The sequence below is a fragment of the Kogia breviceps genome, chromosome 17 (assembly GCF_026419965.1).
Source record: "Kogia breviceps isolate mKogBre1 chromosome 17, mKogBre1 haplotype 1, whole genome shotgun sequence".
Classification (NCBI taxonomy): domain Eukaryota; kingdom Metazoa; phylum Chordata; class Mammalia; order Artiodactyla; family Physeteridae; genus Kogia; species Kogia breviceps.
Genome location: NC_081326.1, coordinates 26270146 through 26291190, shown reverse-complemented (window position 1 = coordinate 26291190; position 21045 = coordinate 26270146).

Sequence of the window (21045 nt, the reverse complement as noted above, 5' to 3'; positions counted from 1 at the left end):
ATAAATCCTGAGCACGGCTTGAAGACCCCTGACTTAGTCCATCCCTTTTGCATAGAAAGAGAACAACAGTCACACATGAGACTCTATGCCATTCATAAAAAATAAAACAAAAAACACACAGGAAAGGTTGACATTTTTACAGAAGTACAAATGAAGCATTATTTAGCAGCCTTGACTCCAGGAAAATTTCATGCAAACTTGCTTCCACCTGAGGCCACTTCCCCTGATTATGTGCTGGTAAAAGTAGAGCCCAGAGGGTAGGTACATCAAATGTTTACTGTTAACGAGTGCTTCCTCGGCTTTCTCTCCCTTGGCAGGGGCAGAGACACTGTGCAGTGGGATCTGCACGGTGCCCATAGGATGAAAAGATACCCAGAGCAGGTGGCAGAGATGTGCCCAGAGGGAATGGTAGCCTGGAGATGCACCTAGGGGAGAAGGGAGAAAAAGAGTTAAGAACAAAAGAGAAGGAATTACAGGACACCAAGCATGAGCTGACTTGACTTATTCATGAGCACAAATTAGACACTCTCTGTCTCGTACTAAAGAGTAAAGGAGAGGAAGTCTTTGGCAGGGACTGGAATCCAACACCAGTCAACGGAAGTAAAGCAAGGGGTCATATGTTAAAGCCCCATGGTGTGCAGTCTCCCCGCGGTCTGTCCACTCCCAGGAGAGCAGATTAGCTTTTCTTCTCCAACAGCACCATCTGGAGGTTAACAATCACTGCTGTCTTATACCTTCATTTTTCACCCTTTTATGGAGATTATGCTCACATAAATTTTTCCTCTGAAAGTTTTTTAAATTCCCGTTAAAATACTCTTTTTCCTTTACCATATACTCTCCATTTCAAATATTGACCATGTACTGAGAGAACATCCCCATCCTTTCCTGTGTTTCCTTTCTCTTAGTGTGTCTCTCACACTATCAATGCTGTTCTGGAAGATTTGGTGTCCAGGACAAAGTGACCACCTGAGTTTGGAAATATGGAATCCATTAAATTGTGAGTAAGAGTCTTCGAGGGAATCACCTACTTGACAGTAAGATTTATACATTTATACATTGCATGAAAACTTATAGGAGCCTTTCAAAATACTAAGGCATTATTGCATATAGCTTGTGAACATATATGCATATGCATTGTTGTACTCACATACTAAAGACTGCAAAATCATGTAATAGTTTTTTTAAGGAAGACTGCACACTCTATATGTTACCAAAGCTGACAAATAATTATAAGTCTACACTCAATCTTCTACAGAAGCACAAAACTACTGCAGAAAATTAAAGAGTATATTGTGAATCTCTGCGTTATTTTACTTGTTTTTCATTGAGATATCATCACTGACATACAACATCGTGTAATTTTAAGGTGTACAGTGGGTTGATTTGATACCTTTGTATATTGCATTAGCTAACATCTCTCTCATGCCACATAATTATCATTTCTTTTTTTATGGTGAGAGCACTTAAGGTCTAGTCTGTCAGCAACTTTGAAATATATAACACAGTATCGTTGGCTATAATCACTATGCTGTGCATTAGATCTTCAGAATTTATTCATCTTCTAGTTGCAAGTTTGTACCATTTGACCAACTATGTTTATTTTAAATATGCATGAAAAAATATTCATTTGTTCATTAAATAAATATTGATTTCTATCATGTGCCAAGGAATATTTCAATGCTCGAAACACTGGTTAACGAAATAAAACCCCTGTTCTTAAGAAGTTTAACATTCTTGTAGGAGAAGGTGACATTAGAAATAAACAATATTATGTTATATTAAACCCTATGAGGAAATAGTCAAGCAGAGTAAAGAGAGAGTAATGGTGCTACTTCAGAGAGCATGGTCAGGCCCTTTGACAGGGCGACCTTTGAACGAATGAAGGAGTGATCCATGCGAAGATCCAAGGAAGGGCTTTCCAGGTGAAGAGAATATCAGATGTAAAACCTTGAAAAAACCTGTTGGAGGAACCACAGGAGTGTGAGGGCAGTGGAGTGCACTGGGGAAGGTAGTAGAGAGTGAGGACAGTGAGGCAGCCCAGCACACAGGTCCCACAGAGCCCCACCAGCCCCCATAAGGACTTTGGCTTTTATTCTGAGTAAGAGGAAGTCACTGAAGTGTGGAGCTCAATGGAATGAAGCACTTTGATGTACTTTTTAAAAAAGATTCACTCTGACTGCTTTGTGGAGAAGACAGTAGGAGGGGAGAATAGAGCTGGGAAACCAGTTAGGAGCTATGATTTAAGAGCAGAGTCCATAGGACTTGCTGACAGATTGACATGGTTTGAGAGAAAGAGAGTAACGTGAAATGACTGTGAGTCTGGAGATGAGTCTGGAGTGAGAAAGTGGCACCACCACTCCAGACGTGTGAGTGCCATTTACTGGGATGAGCCCCCTGGGAGAGCGAGAGGTTGCAGGGAAGAACACGGGGACTTGCCTGGACACATTATTGTGAGTGTCCATCAGAAATCCCATGGAGCTGTCCTACAGGCAGTTGGATGTATGGAATTGGAATCTCAGGGGCAAGATTGGGTATCATCAGTATGATTAAATGTTGTTTATAGTGATGGCGCTAGAAAAAATTCACCCAGAGAGAGAGTGAAGTAGAGAGAAGGGCAGATGAGAAAAAAGCAGCTGGAAAGGAGGGAGGAAACCAGGAGGTGTGCCTCAGAAAAGTGAAGAGATGCATACACGTGTGTGTGTGTGTATGCATGTGTGTGTAGGTGTGTGCGTGTGTATATGCATGTGGATGTATATATATATGTATGTGTGTATAAGTGTGTATGTGTGTGCATGTGTATGTATATATGTATGTGTGCATATGTATATCCATGTCTAGTAGTAAATAATTAAATTCATAATTAGACACATAGTGTTTCTCTGATTCTCTGACAAGACTAAAGGAGATTAAAGGAAGGTGAGGAAGAAGGAGAATAGACCATTTTTGGCCTTGATTTATGACTTTGTTGCAGAGCCTTCATGTGTAAGCCTAGCTATATGAAATTATTACAGAACAGTGGAATGTGATTAAGTTTTTTTCGTTTTGTTTTTGTTTGTTTATTTTATTTTTTTTTTTGCGGTACGCGGGCCTCTCCCTGTTGTGGCCTCTTCCATTGCGGAGCACAGGCTCCGGACATGCAGGCTCAGCGGCCATGGCTCACGGGCCTAGCCACTCCATGGCATGTGGGATCTTCCCGGACCAGGACACAAACCCGTGTCCCCTGCATCGGCAGGCGGACTCTCAACCACTGCGCCACCAGGGAAGCCCCTGTGATTAAGTTTTACCAAGTCATTTGTAACATACTATCTGACCTGATGATAAATTGACACATCTACAATAAACAGTGATCAGTTATAGGGACTCATTCAAGAATTAACTGTTGCTGAACATTATCAGTTCAGAGATATATCTGAAATATTTATTTTATTAAAAATATTAAAATAGAGTATGTCTTCATAACCTTGTCAATCTTACTAATTTTTAAAAAGGATACGTCTTCATTAAATATGACAGGGATTTTTTGCTTGGGTAGGAATGAAGTGTATCCTCATAATAAAGAAAGTAATTAGAGCTCTTTGCTTTCTCTCTTACTTAATACTGGTTGGAAAGCCAGATTTGGCTTTGCTTTTTCTAAATAGAATACTTTATGTGAAAGAATAATTGGGGCTCAGATTTCAAACTCTTGTGATAAATAAGTAAACTAGGCCCAAAGTGTGCTTCTGGGTAGCTACAAAGCACCACAAAAACTTCCATTGTTTAAGGAAGGAGCACTTCAAGCTTGTGTTTGTCCAAGCTCCCATTTCTAAAGGGAAAAACACAGAAAGTATGCTGACTACACAGCAAATAAAAAGAGCAAATAGATGTGGGTTTAGGAATTGTCGTTTTCCTGCTTGATCTCAGGACGTCTAGGTCAAGTGGTGGCTGGAAATCCCACCCAGCAGAGTCCCTGTACCAAGAGAAAAAGGCACGGTGTGGTAAATGATATTTGGGAGACCCCTTGGGATCAAGGCTGCAGGAGTTTCCTGGATCCCAAAGATTATTATATAACAACCCTGAAAATTGTCTTTAAAGGTCTTTATACATGCACGATCTTTACTTAGCCACAGAATTGTGATTCGTCTGATTCATATTTACCACAGTCAATGCCTCCCATCTGTATCCCTGATTTTATCCTTTTGTTTCTCATCTCAGCTGGCTAAGAAAACAGAGCATCTACTTATAACAAATGTTAAGTTTTCCCAACCTAAATCCATCGACAGATGAATGGATAAAGAAGATGTGGTACATACATGCAATGGAACACTACTCAGCCATAAAAAAGAAAATAATGCCATTTGCAACAATATGGATGAACCTAGAGGTTATTATACTAAGTGAAGTAAGTCAGAAAGAGAAAGACAAATGCCATACGGTATCACTTATATGTGGAATCTAAAATATGACACAAATGAACTTATCTTCGAAACAGAAACAGACTCACAAACATAGAAAACACACTTGTGGTTGCCAAGGGGGAGGAGGGGTGGGCGAGGGATGGATTGAGAGTTTGGGATTAGTAGATGCAAACTATTATATATAGAATGGATAAACAATAAAGTCCTACTGTACAGCACAGGGAACTATATTCAATATCCTGTAATAAACCAAAATGGAAAATAATATGAAAAAGAATATAAACATATATGTATAACTGAATCACTTTGCTGTACAGTAGAAATCAATACATTGTAAATCAACTATACTTTAATAAAAATAAAATAAATTAAAAAGTTGTTTCCAGGGCTTCCCTGGTGGCGCAGTGGTTGAGAGTCCGCCTGCTGATGCAGGGGACGCGGGTTCGTGCCCGGGTCCGGGAGGATCCCACGTGCCGCGGAGCGGCTGGGCTCGTGAGCCATGGCCGCTGCGCCTGCGCGTCTGGAGCCTGTGCTCCGCAATGGGAGAGGCCACACAGTGAGAGGCCCGCGTACCGCCAAAAAAAAAAAAAAAAAAAAAGTTGTTTCCCTAGAGGAAAATTAACATAAAAATAAAACAGGATAAAATTAATAAACAGGCTATATTGAATTCTTTTAGGTATGCTGTCTCATTTTTTGTTTTCTTTTTTATCCGTTCAATAAATAGATTTAAATGATACCATTGTCAGGCCTCGGAAGATTTACTGAGACTTTCCGAAAAAAAAAAAAAAAAAAAACTTGAGAATAAGAAAAATAAGTTTAAAAGTTTACATGTCAGCTCAACAGCTCTAAAGTTGGGCTTTATAATCTATGTATTATGAATAAGAGCTGACATTTGAAAACTCTCTTTAAAGGGCAGAGTAGCCTTCAGATTTGAAACTCTTACTTGGGTGAATGTGACATGTCCAAAAAAAGGATGTGCCAACTAGGGAAAAGGTTGATTTGTCACAACAGGATAGAAAAATGAAAACCATGGAAGTATTAATAAAGTTTTTCCAAGCATGATCCAATGTTGAGAAAATATTAGCCAACAGACCATGTCCTTCTGCCAAAATTATCCATATTTTAGAGATAATGCTGTGGAGATACAGCAAACAAAATTCTATCATTATGGTCTCATTGTTAAAAGCATCCTTTTAGTGAGTTGGATGTTTCATACTCTTCCAGCTCTAATGCTTCTATTTATCATCTTTGTTCTGAGTTCCATGCTCACCAAACAAACTTTTGATACGGTTTTCTGTGTATGGTAGCCTTCCTAGTGGAACTCAGTAACTGTTCCTTGAATGAATGGTCATGTTGACTTGGGTATTCCAGCTAAGGTAAGACTCATATTACTCTTTCTAAATTGATAACTTGCCTTTTGTTTTGTATATCAGCCTTGTAAGCTCACTTACGTTGGGTCTGTGCCTCTTCTTGTAATGATCCCTTTATCACTATATAATTCATTGCTGTGACAAATTAGGTTTCTGACCTTGCAGAAGGTCTCTAGACTTGGAGAGCTCTATCAAGGTACATCAGCTTGTGAGACTCCTTAGGAAAGTGGCGTGATGGCCAACATCTGACCACACATCCCCATTTTGTACTGCTTTGACATAGCAAGAAAGCTGAATTCTAACTAATCTGCCAAGATAGATTATTACTCTATTTTTTTTTAGAAGATGTTGGGGGTAGGAGTTTATTAATTAATTTATTTATTTTTGCTGTGTTGGGTCTTCGTTTCTGCGCGAGCGCTTTCTCTAGTTGCTGCGAGCGGGGGCCACTCTTCATCACAGTGCGCGGGTCTCTCACTATCGTGGCCTCTCCCGTTGTGGAGCACAGGCTCCAGACACGCAGGCTCAGTAGTTGTGGCTCACGGGCCTAGTTGCTCGGCGGCATGAGGGACCTTCCCAGACCAGGGCTCAAACCTGTGTCCCCTGGATTGGCAGGCAGATTCTCAAACACTGCACCACCAGGGAAGCCCAATTATTACTCTTTTTGAAGAGAAGAAGCAAGAACGAAGGTAGAAGCCTTAGAGAGAGAATTCCCTAAGGGTGGACTAGAAGGAGGGATGGAAAGGGGAAGGTCGCAATAAAGGTAAAAGCTGAGGTTAGGAAAGGATATGGGAAAGAAACTTGCAGTTCATGGTCAGAAGCATTCAGAAACACACAATGAGAAAAAGAGAAAGATCTGAAAAGAAAATTGTCGAAACTGAGTGCTTAAAACAGGAAGAAGAGCAGTTTGCTAGGAGCAAAAAGTAGGTGGGAAATTTCTGTTGGCAGAACCCAGGAAACAATTGGACCAGGACCTCAGGTGACTATAATAAGCAGTTCAGCCTTGAATTCAAGGAGTTAACCTAAACATAGAGAAAATTATAATGTTAATTCGGCACCTAAACAGGAATTAATGCAAATTTCCTGGCCTTGAATTTGATGTTGGTAAGAGTAAATCTAGAAGTACCTGTACTAGAGCGTAATCCTACGCCAAATACTGCATTCAATCAGTTGTGATATGTTGTTTTGGTTGAGTATATGAAGAAAATCTATTCTTACAGGGACATGAGCTTGGAAAAGGGAGGAGTTTTCAGGTAATAGTGGGTATTCTTCTTTGATATTCCACCAAAATTTATAAGTAATAGTTCTTCAAGGTTATTTGCAATATGCAATATAGTTTCATTAGAACTATATCAAGAAACGTTTTGTACTCTGTTTCATTAAAAAATCCTATATAAATAATGTGAGAGTATGTGACTACAGTTTACCTTTTTTATATGTGAGTTACATATATATATGTATATATATGGTTTTATTACAGCATAAGCCAGTCTGCTTATTAGAACTGATTACAGTTCTTTCAGAGAAAGGAGTGCTGAGAAGAACAAGGGATGGGACAATGAATCATGGTATGGTCTACAGGGGTGGTTGGGTGTTTCTCAATCCTTTGGTCTCAAGATATTTTACACTCCTAAAAGTCACTGAAGACCCCCAAAGAGCTTTTGTTTATGTGGGTTATATCTTACTGATATTTACTGTACTAGAAATTAAAGCAGAAGTATTTATTAATTCATTTAAGGATAATAGATTCAGGGTTTCCCTGGTGGCGCAGAGGTTGAGAGTCTGCCTGCCGATGCAGGGGACACGGGTTCGTGCCCCGGTCCGGGAAGATCCCAAATGCCGTGGAGCGGCTAGGCCCGTGAGCCATGGCCGCTGAGCCTGCGCGTCCGGAGCCTGTGCTCCGCAATGGGAGAGGCCACAACAGTGAGAGGCCCGCGTACTGCAAAAAAAGAAAAAAAAAAAAGGGGTAATAGATTCATATCATAAAGTAACATAGCAGATTTTATAAAAATAACAATATTTTATAAAACAAAAAAATGTAATTAAAAAGTTGCACTTACATTTTTTAAATCCCTTTAATATCTGCTTAAATATAAGACAGCTGGATTCTTATATCTGTTTCTGCATTCAGTCTGTTGTGATCAGCTGTTTTATTTGAACTACTTGAAGTAAATCCAGTCTCGCACTGACGTGTAGCTAGAAATGGAGGGGCATATTAACAGCCTTTTCAGTAACTATGGATAGTACTACACCAAAGCTTAACAAGTGGTAGTTTCTTAAAATTTGTGCATAAATAAACCATATGAAAGAACTTTTCTACTCTGTTCCATTAAAATCTATTGGTCTATCTCGTATTTCGAATAGATATTTTACTTGTGCATGATTTTGTAACACCATATACTGTCTCATTAGAAAATATTGATTCACTGAGTGACACATATGTTCAAAATGTTGACATGACTCATTATACAATATCAAAAAATCACATTTGTTAAAATTACTCCTGGTCTCATCAGAAATATCTTTAAGCATTGAGAAGCGGGCATGCTCACAGAGGCAGATAGAAATCTTCCAAAATCCTAAATTTCTCTTGAAAGTTCTAATTTTATCTTCGCCACTAAATACTTTTCGCTGTTTTTGTTGAAGTGACAAACTCACTTTGTTCATCTGCAAGAAAATATTTGCCAGTTACCCAAGTCTGAACATCTGTAGTTTGTCAGTTGCTCTTTCAAGTCAACATGATGCTCCATGAAAAAAGTGGTTAATTTACTTTGCAAATCAAACCATCATGTAAGTGCTTTCCCTAAAAAAAAACCATCGTGCTTTAATGTGCATCAGGACTTAATGCAAACTTTCCAAATATTTGATTTTACATCAAATATTAAAAGAATATGTCCTCGGGGTACATGTGCGGTAGTGGAATTTCTGGGTCATAAGGTAGTTATTTTTTTTCTTTTTTTAACATCTTTATTGGAAAATAATTATTTACAAGGGTGTGTTAGTTTCTGCTTTATAACAAAGTGAATCAGCTATACACGTACATATATCCCCATATCTCCTCCCTATCTCCTCCCTTTTGCATCTCCCTCCCACCCTCCCTATCTCACCCCTCTAGGTGGTCACAAAGCACAGAGCTGATCTCCCTGTGCTATGCGGCTGCTTCCCGCTAGCTATCTATGTTACATTTGGTAGTATATATAAATCCATGCCACTGTCTCACTTCGTCTCAGCTTACCATTCCCCCTTCCATGTACTCAATTCCATTCTTTACATCTGCGTCTTTATTCCTGTCCTGCCCCTAGGTTCTTCAGAACGTTTTTTTTTTCTAGATTGCATATATATTTGTTAGCATACGGTATTTGTTTTCCTCTTTCTGACTTACTTCACTCTCTATGACAGACTCTAGGTCCATCCACCTCACTAAAAATGACTCAATTTTGTTTCTTTTTATGGCTAAGTAATATTCCATTGTATATATGTGCCACATCTTCTTTATCCATTCATCTATCAATGGACACTTAGCTTGCTTCTGTGTCCTGGTTATTGTAAATAGAGCTGCAATGAACATTTTGGTACATGACTCTTTTTGAATTATGGTTTTCTCAGGGTATATGTCCACTAGTGGGATTGCTGGGTCGTATGGTAGTTCTATTTGTAGTTTTTTAAGGAACCTCCATACTGTTCTCAATACTGGCTGTACCAATTTACATTCCCACCAACAGTGCAAGAGGGTTCCCTCTTCTCCACACCCTCTCCAGCATTTATTGTTTGTAGATTTTTTGAAGATGGTCATTCTGACTGGTGTGAGGTGATACCTCAATGTAGTTTTGATTTGCATTTCTCTAAAGATTAGTGATGTTGAGCATTCTTTCATGTGTTTGTTGACAATCTGTATATCTTTTTTGGAGAAATATCTGTTTAGGTCTTCTGCCCATTTTTGGATTGCATTGTTTGCTTTTTCTATATTGAGCTGCATGAGCTGCTTGTAAATTTTGGAGATTAATCCTTTGTCAGTTGCTTCATTTGCAAATATTTTCTCCCATTCTGAGGGTTGTCTTTTCATCTTGTTTATGGTTTCCTTTGCTGTGCAAAAGCTTTTAAGTTTCATTAGGTCCCATTTGTTTATTTTTGTTTTTATTTCCATGTCTCTAGGAGGCGGATCACAAAGGATCTTGCAGTGATTTATGTCATAGAGTGTTCTGCCTATGTTTTCCTCTAAGAGTTTGGTAGTGTCTGGTCTTACATTTAGGTCTTTAATCCATTTTGAGTTTATTTTTGGGTATGGTGTTCGAGAGTGTTCTAATTTCATTCTTTTACATGTAGGTGTCCAGTTTTCCCAGCACAACTTATTGAATAAGCTGATTTTCTCCATTGTATATTCTTGCTTCCTTTATCAAAAATAAGGTGACCATGTGTGCGTGGGTGTATCTCTGGTCTTTCTATCCTCTTCCATTGATCTATATTTCTGTTTTTGTGCCAGTACCATACTGTCTTGATTACTGTAGCTTTGTCGTATAGTCTGAAGTCAGGGAGCCTGATTCCTCCAGCTCCATTTTTCTTTCTCAAGATTGCTTTGGCTATTCGGGATCTTTTGTGTTTCCATGCAAATTGTGAAATTTTTTGTTCTACTTCTGTAAAAAATGCCATTGGTAGTTTGATAGAGATTGCATTGAATCTGTAGATAGCTCAGGGTAGTATAGTCATTTTCACAATGTTCATTCTTCTAATCCAAGAACATGTTATATCTCTCCATCTGTTTGTATCATCTTTAATTTCTTTCATCAGTGTCTTAGTTTTCTGCATCAGGTTTTTTGTCTCCTTAAGTAGGTTTATTCCTAGGTATTTTATTCTTTTTGTTGCAATGGTAAATGGGAGTATTTCCTTAACTTCTCTTTCAGATTTTTCATCATTAGTGTATAGGAATGCAAGGGATTTCTGTGCGATAATTTTGTATCCCGCAACTTTACCAAAATCATGGATTAGCTCTAGTAGTTTTCTGGTAGCATCTTTAGGATTCTCTATGTACAATATCATGTCATCTGCAAACAGTGACAGCTTTACTTCTTCTTTTCTGATTAGGATTCCTTTTATTTCTTTTTCTTCTCTGATTGCTGTGGCTAAAACTTCCAAAACTATTTTGAATAATAGTGGTGAGACTGGGCAACCTTGTCTCATTCCTGATCTTAGTGGAAATGGTTTTAGTTTTTCACCATTGAGAATGATGTTCGCTGTGGATATGTCATATATGGCCTTTATTATGTTGAGGTAAGTTCCCTCTATGCCTGCTTTCTGGAGGGTTTTTATCATAAATGGGTGTTGAATTTTGTTGAAAGCTTTTTCTGCATCTATTGAGATGATCGTATGGTTTTTCTCCTTCAATTTGTTAATATGGTGTATCACAGCGATTGATTTGCATATATTGAAGAATCCTTGCATTCCTGGGATAAACCACACTTGATCATGGTGTATGATCCTTTTAATGTGCTGTTGAATTCCCTTTGTTAGTATTTTGTTGAGGATTTTTGCATCTATGTTCATCAGTGATATTGGTCTGTAGTTTTCTTTTTTTGTGACATCTTTGTCTGGTTTTGGTATCAGGATGATGGTGGTCTCGTAGAATGAGTTTGGAAGTGTTCCTTCCTCTGATATATTTTTGAAGAGTTTGAGAAGGATAGGTGTTAGCTCTTCTCTAAATGTTTGAGAGAAATTGCCTGTGAAGCCATCTGGTCCTGGGCTTTTATTTATTGGAATGATTGGTCTGTTTATATTTTCTATTTCTTCCTGGTTCAGTCTTGGAAGGTTGTGCTTTTCTAAGAATTTTTCCATTTCTTCCAGGTTGTCCATTTTAATGGCATATAGTTGCTTGTAGTAATCTCTCATGATCCCTTGTATTTCTGCAGTGTCAGTTGTGACTTCTTTTTCATTTCTAATTTTGTTGATTTGAGTCTTCTCCCCTTTTTTTTCTTGCTGAGTCTGGCTAATGGTTTATCAATTTTATTTTCTCAAAGAACCAGCTTTTAGTTTTATTGATCTTTGCTATTGTTTCCTTCATTTCTTTTTCATTTATTTCTGTTCTAATCTTTATGATTTCTTTCCTTCTACTAACTGTGGGGGTTTTTTTGTTCTTCTTTCTCTAATTGCTTTAAATGTAAAGTTGGGTTGTTTATTTGAGATGTTTCTTGTTTCTTGAGGTAGGATTTTATTGCTATAATCTTCCCTCTTAGAACTGATTTTGCTGCATCTCATAGCTTTGGGGTCATTTCGTTTTCATTATCATTTGTTTCTAAGCACTTCTTAATTTCCTCTTTGATTTCTTCAGTGATCTCTTAGTTATTAAGTAATGTAAGGTTTAGCCTCCATGTGTTTGTATTTTTTACAGTTTTTTTCCTGTAGTTAATATCTAGTCTCATAGCGTTGTGGTTGGAAAAGATATTTGATATGATTTCAATTTTCTTAAATTTACCAAGGCTTGATTTGTGACCCAAGATATGATCTATCCTGGAGAATGTTCCATGAGCACTTGAGAAGAAACCGTATTCTATTTTTGGATGGAATGTCCTATAAATATCAATTTAGTCCAGCTTTTTAATGTGTCATTTAAAGTTTGTGTTTCCTTATTTATATTCATTTTGGATGGTCTGTCCATTGGTGAAAGTGGTGTGGTAATGTCCCCTACTATGATTGTGTTATTGTCGATTTCCCCTTTTATGGCTGTTAACTTTTGCCTTATGTATTGAGGGGCTCCTCTGTTGGGTTCTTAAATATTTACAATTGTTATGTCTTCTTCTTGGATGATCCCTTGATCATTATGTAGTGTCCTTCTTTGTGTCTTATAATAGTCTTTATTTTAAAGTTTATTTTTTTGTTTGTTTTGTTTTTTTGTTTGTTTGTTTTGTTTTTTTTTTTTGTGGTACGCAGGCCTCTCACTGCTGTGGCCCCTCCCATTGCGGAGCACAGGCTCCGGACGCGCAGGCTCAGCAGCCATGGCTCACGGGCCCAGCCGCTCCGCGGCACGTGGGATCCTCCCAGACCGGGGCACAAACCCGTGTCCTCTGCATCGGCAGGTGGACTCTCAACCACTGCACCACCAGCGCAGGCTCAGCGGCCATGGCTCATGCACCCAGCCACTCTGCGGCACGTGGGATCCTCCCGGACCGGGGCACGAACCCGTCTCCCCTGCATCGGCAGGCGGATTCCCAACCACTGTGCCACCAGGGAAGGCCCATAAAGTTTATTTTTTATGATATGAGAATTGCTACTCCAGCTTTCTTTTGATTTCCATTTGCATGGGATATCATTTTCCATCCCCTCACTTTTGCTCTGTATGTATCCCTAGGTCTGAAGTGGGTCTGTTGTAGACAGCATATATATGGGTCTTGTTTTTGTATCCACTCATCCATTCTATGTCTTTTGGTTGGTGCATTTAATCCATTGACATTTAAGGTAATTATCAATATGTATGTTCCTATTACCATTTTCTTAATTGTTTTGGGTTTGTTATTGTAGGTCTTTTCCTTGTCTTGTGTTTCCTGCCTAGAGAATTTCCTTTAGCATTTGTTGTAAAGCTGGTTTTGTGGTGCTGAATTCTCTTAGCTTTTGCTTGTGTGTAAAGGTTTTATTTTCTCTGTCGAATCTGAATGAGATCCTTGCTGGGTAGAGTAATCTTGGTTGTAGGTTTTTCCCTTTCATCACTTTAAATATGTCCTGCCACTCCCTTCTGGCTTGCAGAGTTTCTGCCTAAAGTTCAGCTGTTAACCTTATGGGGATTCCCTTGTATGTCATTTGTTGTTTTTCCCTTGCTGCTTTTAATATGTTTTCTTTGTGTTTAATTTTTGATAATTTGATTAATATGTGTCTTGGCATGTTTATCTTTGGATTTAGCCTGTATGGGACTCTCTGTGCTTCCTGGGCATGATTAACTATTTCCTTTCCCACATTAGGGAAGTTTTCAACTATAATCTCTTCAAATATTTTCTCAGGCCCTTTCTTTTTCTCTTCTTCTTCTGAGACCTCTATAATTTGAAAGTTGTTGTGTTTAATGTTGTCCCAGAGGATTCTGACACTGTCCTCAAATCTTTTCATTCTTTTTTGTTTATTCTGCTCTGCAGTAGTTATTTCCAGTATTTTATCTTCCAGGTCATTTATCCATTGCTCTGCCTCAGTCATTCTGATATTGATTCCTTCTATAGAATTTTTAATTTCATTTACTCTGTTGTTCATCATTGTTTTTTTGCTCTTTAGTTCTTCTAGGTCCTTGTTAAACGTTTCTTGTATGTTCTCATTCTATTTCCATGATTTGGGATCATGTTTACTATCATTACTCTGAATTCTTTTTCATGTAGACTGCCTATTTCCTATTAATTTGTATGGTCTGGTGGATTTTTACCTTGCTCCTTCATCTGCTGTGTGTTTCTTTGTCTTCTCATTTTGCTTAACTTACTGTGCTTGGGGTCTCCTTTTCACAGACTGCAGGTTCGTAGTTCCCATTGTTTTTGGTGTCTTCGCCCAGTGGCTAAGGTTGGTTCAGTGGGTTGTGTAGGCTTCCTGGTGGTGTAGACTGGTTCCTGTGTTCTGGTGGTTGAGGCTGGATCTTGTCTTTCTGGTGGGCAGGACCATATCTGGTGGTGTGTTTTGGGGTGTCTGTGACCTTATTATTATTTTAGGCAGCCTCTCTGCTAATGGGTTGGGTTGTTTTCCTTTCTTTCTAGTTGTTTGTCATAGGGTGTCCAGCACTGTAGCTTGCTGGTTGTTGAGTGGAGCTGGGTTTTAGCATTGAGATGGAGATCTCTGGGAGAGCTTTTGCCTTTTGATATTACAATGAGCCGGGAGGTCTCTGGTGTACCAATGTCCTGAACTTGGCTCTCCCACTTCATAGACACTGGCCTGACACCTGGCCAGAGCACCAATACCCTGTCAGCCATATGGCACAGAAGAAAAGGGAGAAAAAATAAATAAATAAATAAATAAATAAAATAAAATAGTTACTATAATAAAAAATAATTATTAAAAAATTTTAAAGCAAGAAAAAAAGAAAGAAAGAAGAGAACAACCAAACCAAAAAACAAAGCCACCAATGTTATCACAAGCAGTAAAAACAATACTAAAAACAAAACAAACAAAACAATATGGACAGCCAGAACCCTAGGACAAATGGTAAAAGCAAAGCTATACAGACAAAATCACTCAAGGAAGCATATCTATGCACACTCACAAAAAGAGAAAAAGGAAGAAAATATACATATCTTTGCTCCCAAAATCCACCACCTCAATTTTGGGATGATTCATTGTCTATTCAGAAATTCCACAGATACAGGGTACATCAAATTGATTGTGGAGATTTAATCCACTGCTCCTGAGGCTGCTGGGAAAGATTTCCCTTTCTCTTCTTTGTTCACACAGCTCCTGGGGTTCAGCTTTGGATTTGGCCCTGCCTCTGTATGTAGGACACCTGATGGAATTTGTTCCCCACCCAGAAAGGACGGAGTTAAAATAGCAGCTGATTAGGGAGCTCTGGCTCACTCAGGCCTGGAGGAGGCTCAGGGGGGTATGGATGCAGGGCGAGCCTGCAGTGGCAGAGACCTGCATGACATTGCACCAGCCTGAGGCATGCCATGTGTTCTCCTGGGGAAGTTGTCCATGGATGACGGGACCCTGGCAGTGGCGCGCTGCACAGGCTCACAGGAGGGGAGGTATGGATAGTGACCTGGGCTTGCACACAGGCTTCTTGGTGGCTGCAGCAGCATCCTTAGCATTTCATGCTCGTCTCTGTTGTCCGTGCTGATAGCCATGGCTCGCGCCCATCTCTGGTGCTCATTTAGGCAGTGCTCTGAATCCCCTCTCCTGGCACACCCCGAAACAATGGTCTCTTGCCTCTTATGCAGGTCCAGACCTTTTCCCGGACTCCCTCCCGGCTAGCTGTGGTGCACTAGCCCCCTTCATGCTGTGTTCACGCAGCCAACCCCAGTCCTCTCCCTGGGGTCTGAACTCTGAAGAAGCCGGAGCCTCAGTTCCCAGCCCCCACCCCTCCCAGCCGGCAGATGAGCAGACAAGCCTCTTGGGCTGGTTAGTCCTGGTCGGCACAGATCCTCTGTGCGGGAATCTCTCCACTTTGCCCTCTGCACCCCTATTGCTGCGCTTTCCTCCATGCTTCCGAAGCTTCCCCACCACCACCCGCATCTCCACCAGTGAAGGAGCTTCCTCGTATGTGTAAGATTTTCCTCATTCACAACTCCCTCACAGTGATGCAGGTCCTGTCCCTATTCTTTTGCCTCTGTTTTTTCTTTTTTCTTTTGTCCTACCCAGGTACTTGGGGAGTTTCTTGCCTTTGGGGAAGTCTGAAACCTTCTGCTAGCGTTCAGTAGGTGTTCTGTAGGAGTTGTTCCACTTGTAGATGTATTTCTGATGTATTTGTGGGGAGGAAGGTGATCTCCATGTCTTATTCTTCTGCCATCTTGAAGGTCTCTCTCTGGTAGTTCTATTTTTAGTTTTTTAAGTAACCTCCATAGTGGCTGTATCAATTTACATTCCCACAAACAGAGCAAGAATGTTCCCTTTTCTCCACACCCTCTCCAGCATTTATTGTTTGTAGATTTTTTAATGATGGCCATTCTGACAGGTGTGAGGTGATACCTCATTGTAGTTTTGATTTGCATTTCTTTAAGAATTGTGATGTTGAGCATCTTTTCATGTGCTTTTTGACAATCTGTATGTCTTCTTTGGAGAAATGTCTATGTAGATCTTTCACCCATTTTTTTGATTTGTTTGTTTGTTTTTTCTGATATTGAGCTGCACGAGCTGTTTGTATATTTTGGAGGTATAATCCTTTGTCAGTTGCTTCATTTGCAAATATTTTCTCCCATTCAAAAAGGCACAATGCATCCCAATGTTCATTGCAGCACAATTTACAGCAGCCAGGACATGGAAGCAACCTAAATGTCCATCAACAGAAGAATGGATAAAGAAGATGTGGGGTGTGTGTGTATATATATATATATATATATATATATATATATATATATATATGCACACACACACACATACACACACACACACTGGAATATTACTCAGCCATAAAAAGGAATGAAATTGGGTCATTTGTAGAGATGTGGATGGACATAGAGACTCTCATACAGAGTGAAGTAAGTCAGAAAGAGAAAAACAAATATCGTATATTAACTCATATATGTGGAATCTAGAAAAATTGTATAGATGATCTTATTTGCAATGCAGAAATAGAGACACAGATGTAGAGAACAAACATATTGACACCAAGAGGGGAAAGGGAGAGGGTGGGATGAATTGGGAGATTGGTATTAACATATATACACTATCGATACTATGTATAAAATAGATAACTAATGAGAACCTACTATATAGCTCATGGAACTATAAACAGTGCTCTGTGGTGACCTAAATGGGAAGGAAATCCAAAAAAGAGGGGATATATGTATACATATAGCTGATTCACTTTGTTGTGCAGTGGAAACTAACACAACATTGTAAAGCAAATATATTCCAATAAAAATTAATTAATTTTTTAAAAGGCCATAAAAAAAGAATATGTCCTCAGGAGTTGAGATTAATAATTAACCTCAAATTAATTTTAAATAATATGAACACAACTAATCATTTTTACTTAAGGACATGGACATTCTTAAGAGAAAATGGCTTTTTAAACTATGATTTCATGGTGATGAAGAAAAAATGACTACAAATACCATTTACAGTCACAGCCCTGATGCTAAGAAACCAGCAATTTTAAACATCGTTGCTTTTGCACCAGCATTGCAAATGTCCAATAGTGAAAAAGGCAAATAGCATCCTGGGACTATTAGAAAATAGTTTTGACTTCACTGACCCTTTGAAAGTGTCTCAGGACCCTCAGGGGTCTTCTGACCAGACTTTGAGAACTGGTCTCTGGCATGGGCTGTGGAAGAAAATTCCCTGGTTGTCCAGATGATGGCAGTAGAAGGTTTTACTCAGAGGAGAGATATGAGGACCTTGGCTTTTACAAGAAGGGCGATACTTGTCTGGAGATGATCTTGGGGAGGGGATGTACCCATTTAGTTACAACACAACAGTGCAACCTATACCCCCCTCCCATTTATCTTGCATTAGTTTCACAACTGATAAACTAACATTTCCTTAGGTAACAAGTTGCTTGGATTTTTAGGTCAATAACTTACAGACAGTTGTTATTTTATTGTGAAAGAATAGATTTCAAGATGTGCTGATTTTACACAAAATCAGAGTACTTCTTATTCATTCTTGTGTTCACTCATTAATTCTTTCAACCAAAGCTTCTTGAGCCACCTGTAAAGACAAGGCATTGTGAACAGTAGGCATGATCAATCCACATTGGCTGCTAGACAAGTTCAAAGGAGGCTAAAAGAGGTGAGGACAAGTTCTAACAAAGACACCTCTGCCTCCTTGGAACCTGGGAGAGTCCAGTAGGAGGCAGACCACAGTGGTCAGAATCCAGTGTCTACATGTGAACCCTACATGGAAGACCCACTGATTGGGTCAGCAAGTAGTTCTGTCCCACTGAAAATGCCAGGTTTCCCAATTCCAGGTTGGGTACCTCACTCTGACAATCCCTATCCTTCCTCATCACTGTGGGAAAGTATCAATTTATCGCTTCATCAAAGCATTAGTAGAAAAATTTTAAATCTTGTGTCCTTCTTGAAATGCTGACCTTGCATTTGACTTGAGGTACTTGATTCTCTTTAGATGGATGATGGTTATTTCCTAGAAAAACTGAACTATCTCCTGAGTTTTATTCTTTTCAGGCCCTACTTCAGCCACTCTTTTATTTCAGAGTACACAATCTTTTGTTTTTGCCACCCATAATCTTTTTTCCATTCTTCAGGTACTAACCCCAGTTTTCCTTTACTGCAGTCACCCACCCCCAACACACACACACACACACACACACACACACACACACACACACACACACAAACACAAACAATCTTAGTCTGTGCAATTTGGGAAGGGGCTAACTCCACATGCTTTCCCGAGCCAGATAGAAATCCACTGGCCAAGATGACTTGATTAAGGATGGGCATGTGACGCAATGAGGGCAAATAAGAATTCAAAGTAGACAGAAAAAAATTTAAGTCTTTGGAGAAAGAAGCTCTCCTTTTGTCACTGGTGTGGCTTGCAGGAGATGTTTAAGTATATAGGTGGAGGCTTCCTTCCTTCCAATATGAAAGACGAGTCTGACTATTGATGGCACCCACAGAGGTGGAGGCGTCCAAAAGGAAAGGAGATTGAGGCCTGATTTTAATCCCTGGTTTCAGCATGAGGAAAGCAAGCTGTACCCCTGGGCCTTTCAATTATGTGAATCAATAAATTCCATTATTTGCTTTAGCCATTTTGTATTGAAGTTTCCATTGCTCTCAAAGGAGTCCTCACTGACACATCTACCTACCCAAGCACCAGGTACAAAACTACATAGAAAACCAGAGAGCCCAATTTCCAAATATATCACACTAGCAAATCTTTATGTCTTTGTTAATTTCTCCAGAATTAATCGCTCCATCTTCTCCATGTTCCCTTAGCACTCTACAGATATCTAAAATTAAAATACTTAACATTTTGTATGATGCAATTCGTTTTTTATAGTTGTCTTAGATTTTGAGTTAAGAGAAGGAATCACATCTTAATCATCTTTATATCTCTAGTACTTAGCATAACATTTGCCACATAGAAGATGCCTGAAAAATTGTGATCAAATTAAATTTCCGGAGTGGGAGAAAAGTTTGGCAATGGTCTTTCATCTCTGGAGAATTCCAGCCAGGCATTATAGTCACTTGCTTGACCTGCATAATAGAGGTTCCAAGACGTTGGTGTCTTGGATGGTTTTAAGCCCATTTTTTCTCAGATCTGTTCACGGACCTTTCCGCTGGTCTGCTCTGTATAACAGAGGGATGACCTTTCCTGGTTCCATGTTATCTGACTTCTGGATAGGTTCTACCAGTGGGTATCAGTAGGAGTTTAGATGATGGAATAAAGGGAGAAGCGACAATATTTCTCCTCCTCTCTCTACTTCAAGCAAGGACTCAGGTAGTGGCTGTGTCTCTCCAAAAAATAACCAGATCCTCTAGTCAGGACATTAGTTTAAACTTCAGTTTTCAGCTTGATGGCCATGGCTCCTGGGCTCCAGGAACATTTCCTCCTCCTGAGGAAATTGAGAGCTTCCTGCTCTTGCTAATCTCTTGGTTACCTGTCCACTTTGGGTTTTCAACATCTTCCATTACTTGTATAATCAATTCCAAACATTTAATACCCTCTGTTTGAAATACTGGGTGGTTCTGTTCTCCTAATGGAACCTGACTGATACTGTCATATTTTTTAAATGCCAGCACCACTGAATTATGTGTTTGTGTATGGGGCCCTCCCACACCCTCCAGTATAAGCCAATAACAGATCAAGAATTACCTCCATAAGAACAGTTATTCTCAGAAGTCCCTGTTAACATACAAGCCCTTTGTGTAACAAGTCTTTTTTTCTAGGTCATACCTTCCATAAGGAACTTGGGGTTGACTCATGATTCATCTGATCTCATTGAGTCACAAACCCAGAGTTTCTGCAACTCTCACTCCATGAGCACAGCTAAGACAAACTGGCCCTCTCTCCACCCAAAGGTGCTTGTAATGAAAACACACTCATTTGAAACAAGAAACTTTAATGTACCCACTTTCTTCCACCAGGTGACCTATGGAGGTGGTAGTGGTGAAGCAAGGACAGGTCGGGCAAGAAGACTCCTCTCAGCTCATGACAGGAGTTGGGGAGAACTCGGCTTGTTATAATTCCTCTCTAGGAAGGTAGAGATGAGTTCCTAACCACATCAGAGAAATCTCCAATTACTTCAATAAAGAATGCATTATGCCATTTACCGACAATGAGTATTTGTTATACATCAATCATGGTGCAAAGTGTAAGGGTGCAGGTAAGAATGAGGCATGTAAGCAAAATTGTGAAGTAGTTCAAGTTCATCTCGGTTATCCAAACACTCAGACCACTGACTCTTTTATATCATGTTGACATTCCACTGTCAGTCTTTATTCCCACCAAAACCTGTGCTGTAAAAATCAGTTATACTGAAGTATAAATGATTTAAAAAATTATCCTCTGAGGGGAGTTTACATTTCAGTTGGTATCAAAAACCTCAACATAAGGGATTTAATCTTCTTCAGTAAATCTAAAATAAGAACGTGTGAACGTGTGATACTTATCCAAGTGCCTGGATGGCTTTCTAGCCTCTGAAATGAGACCACTAT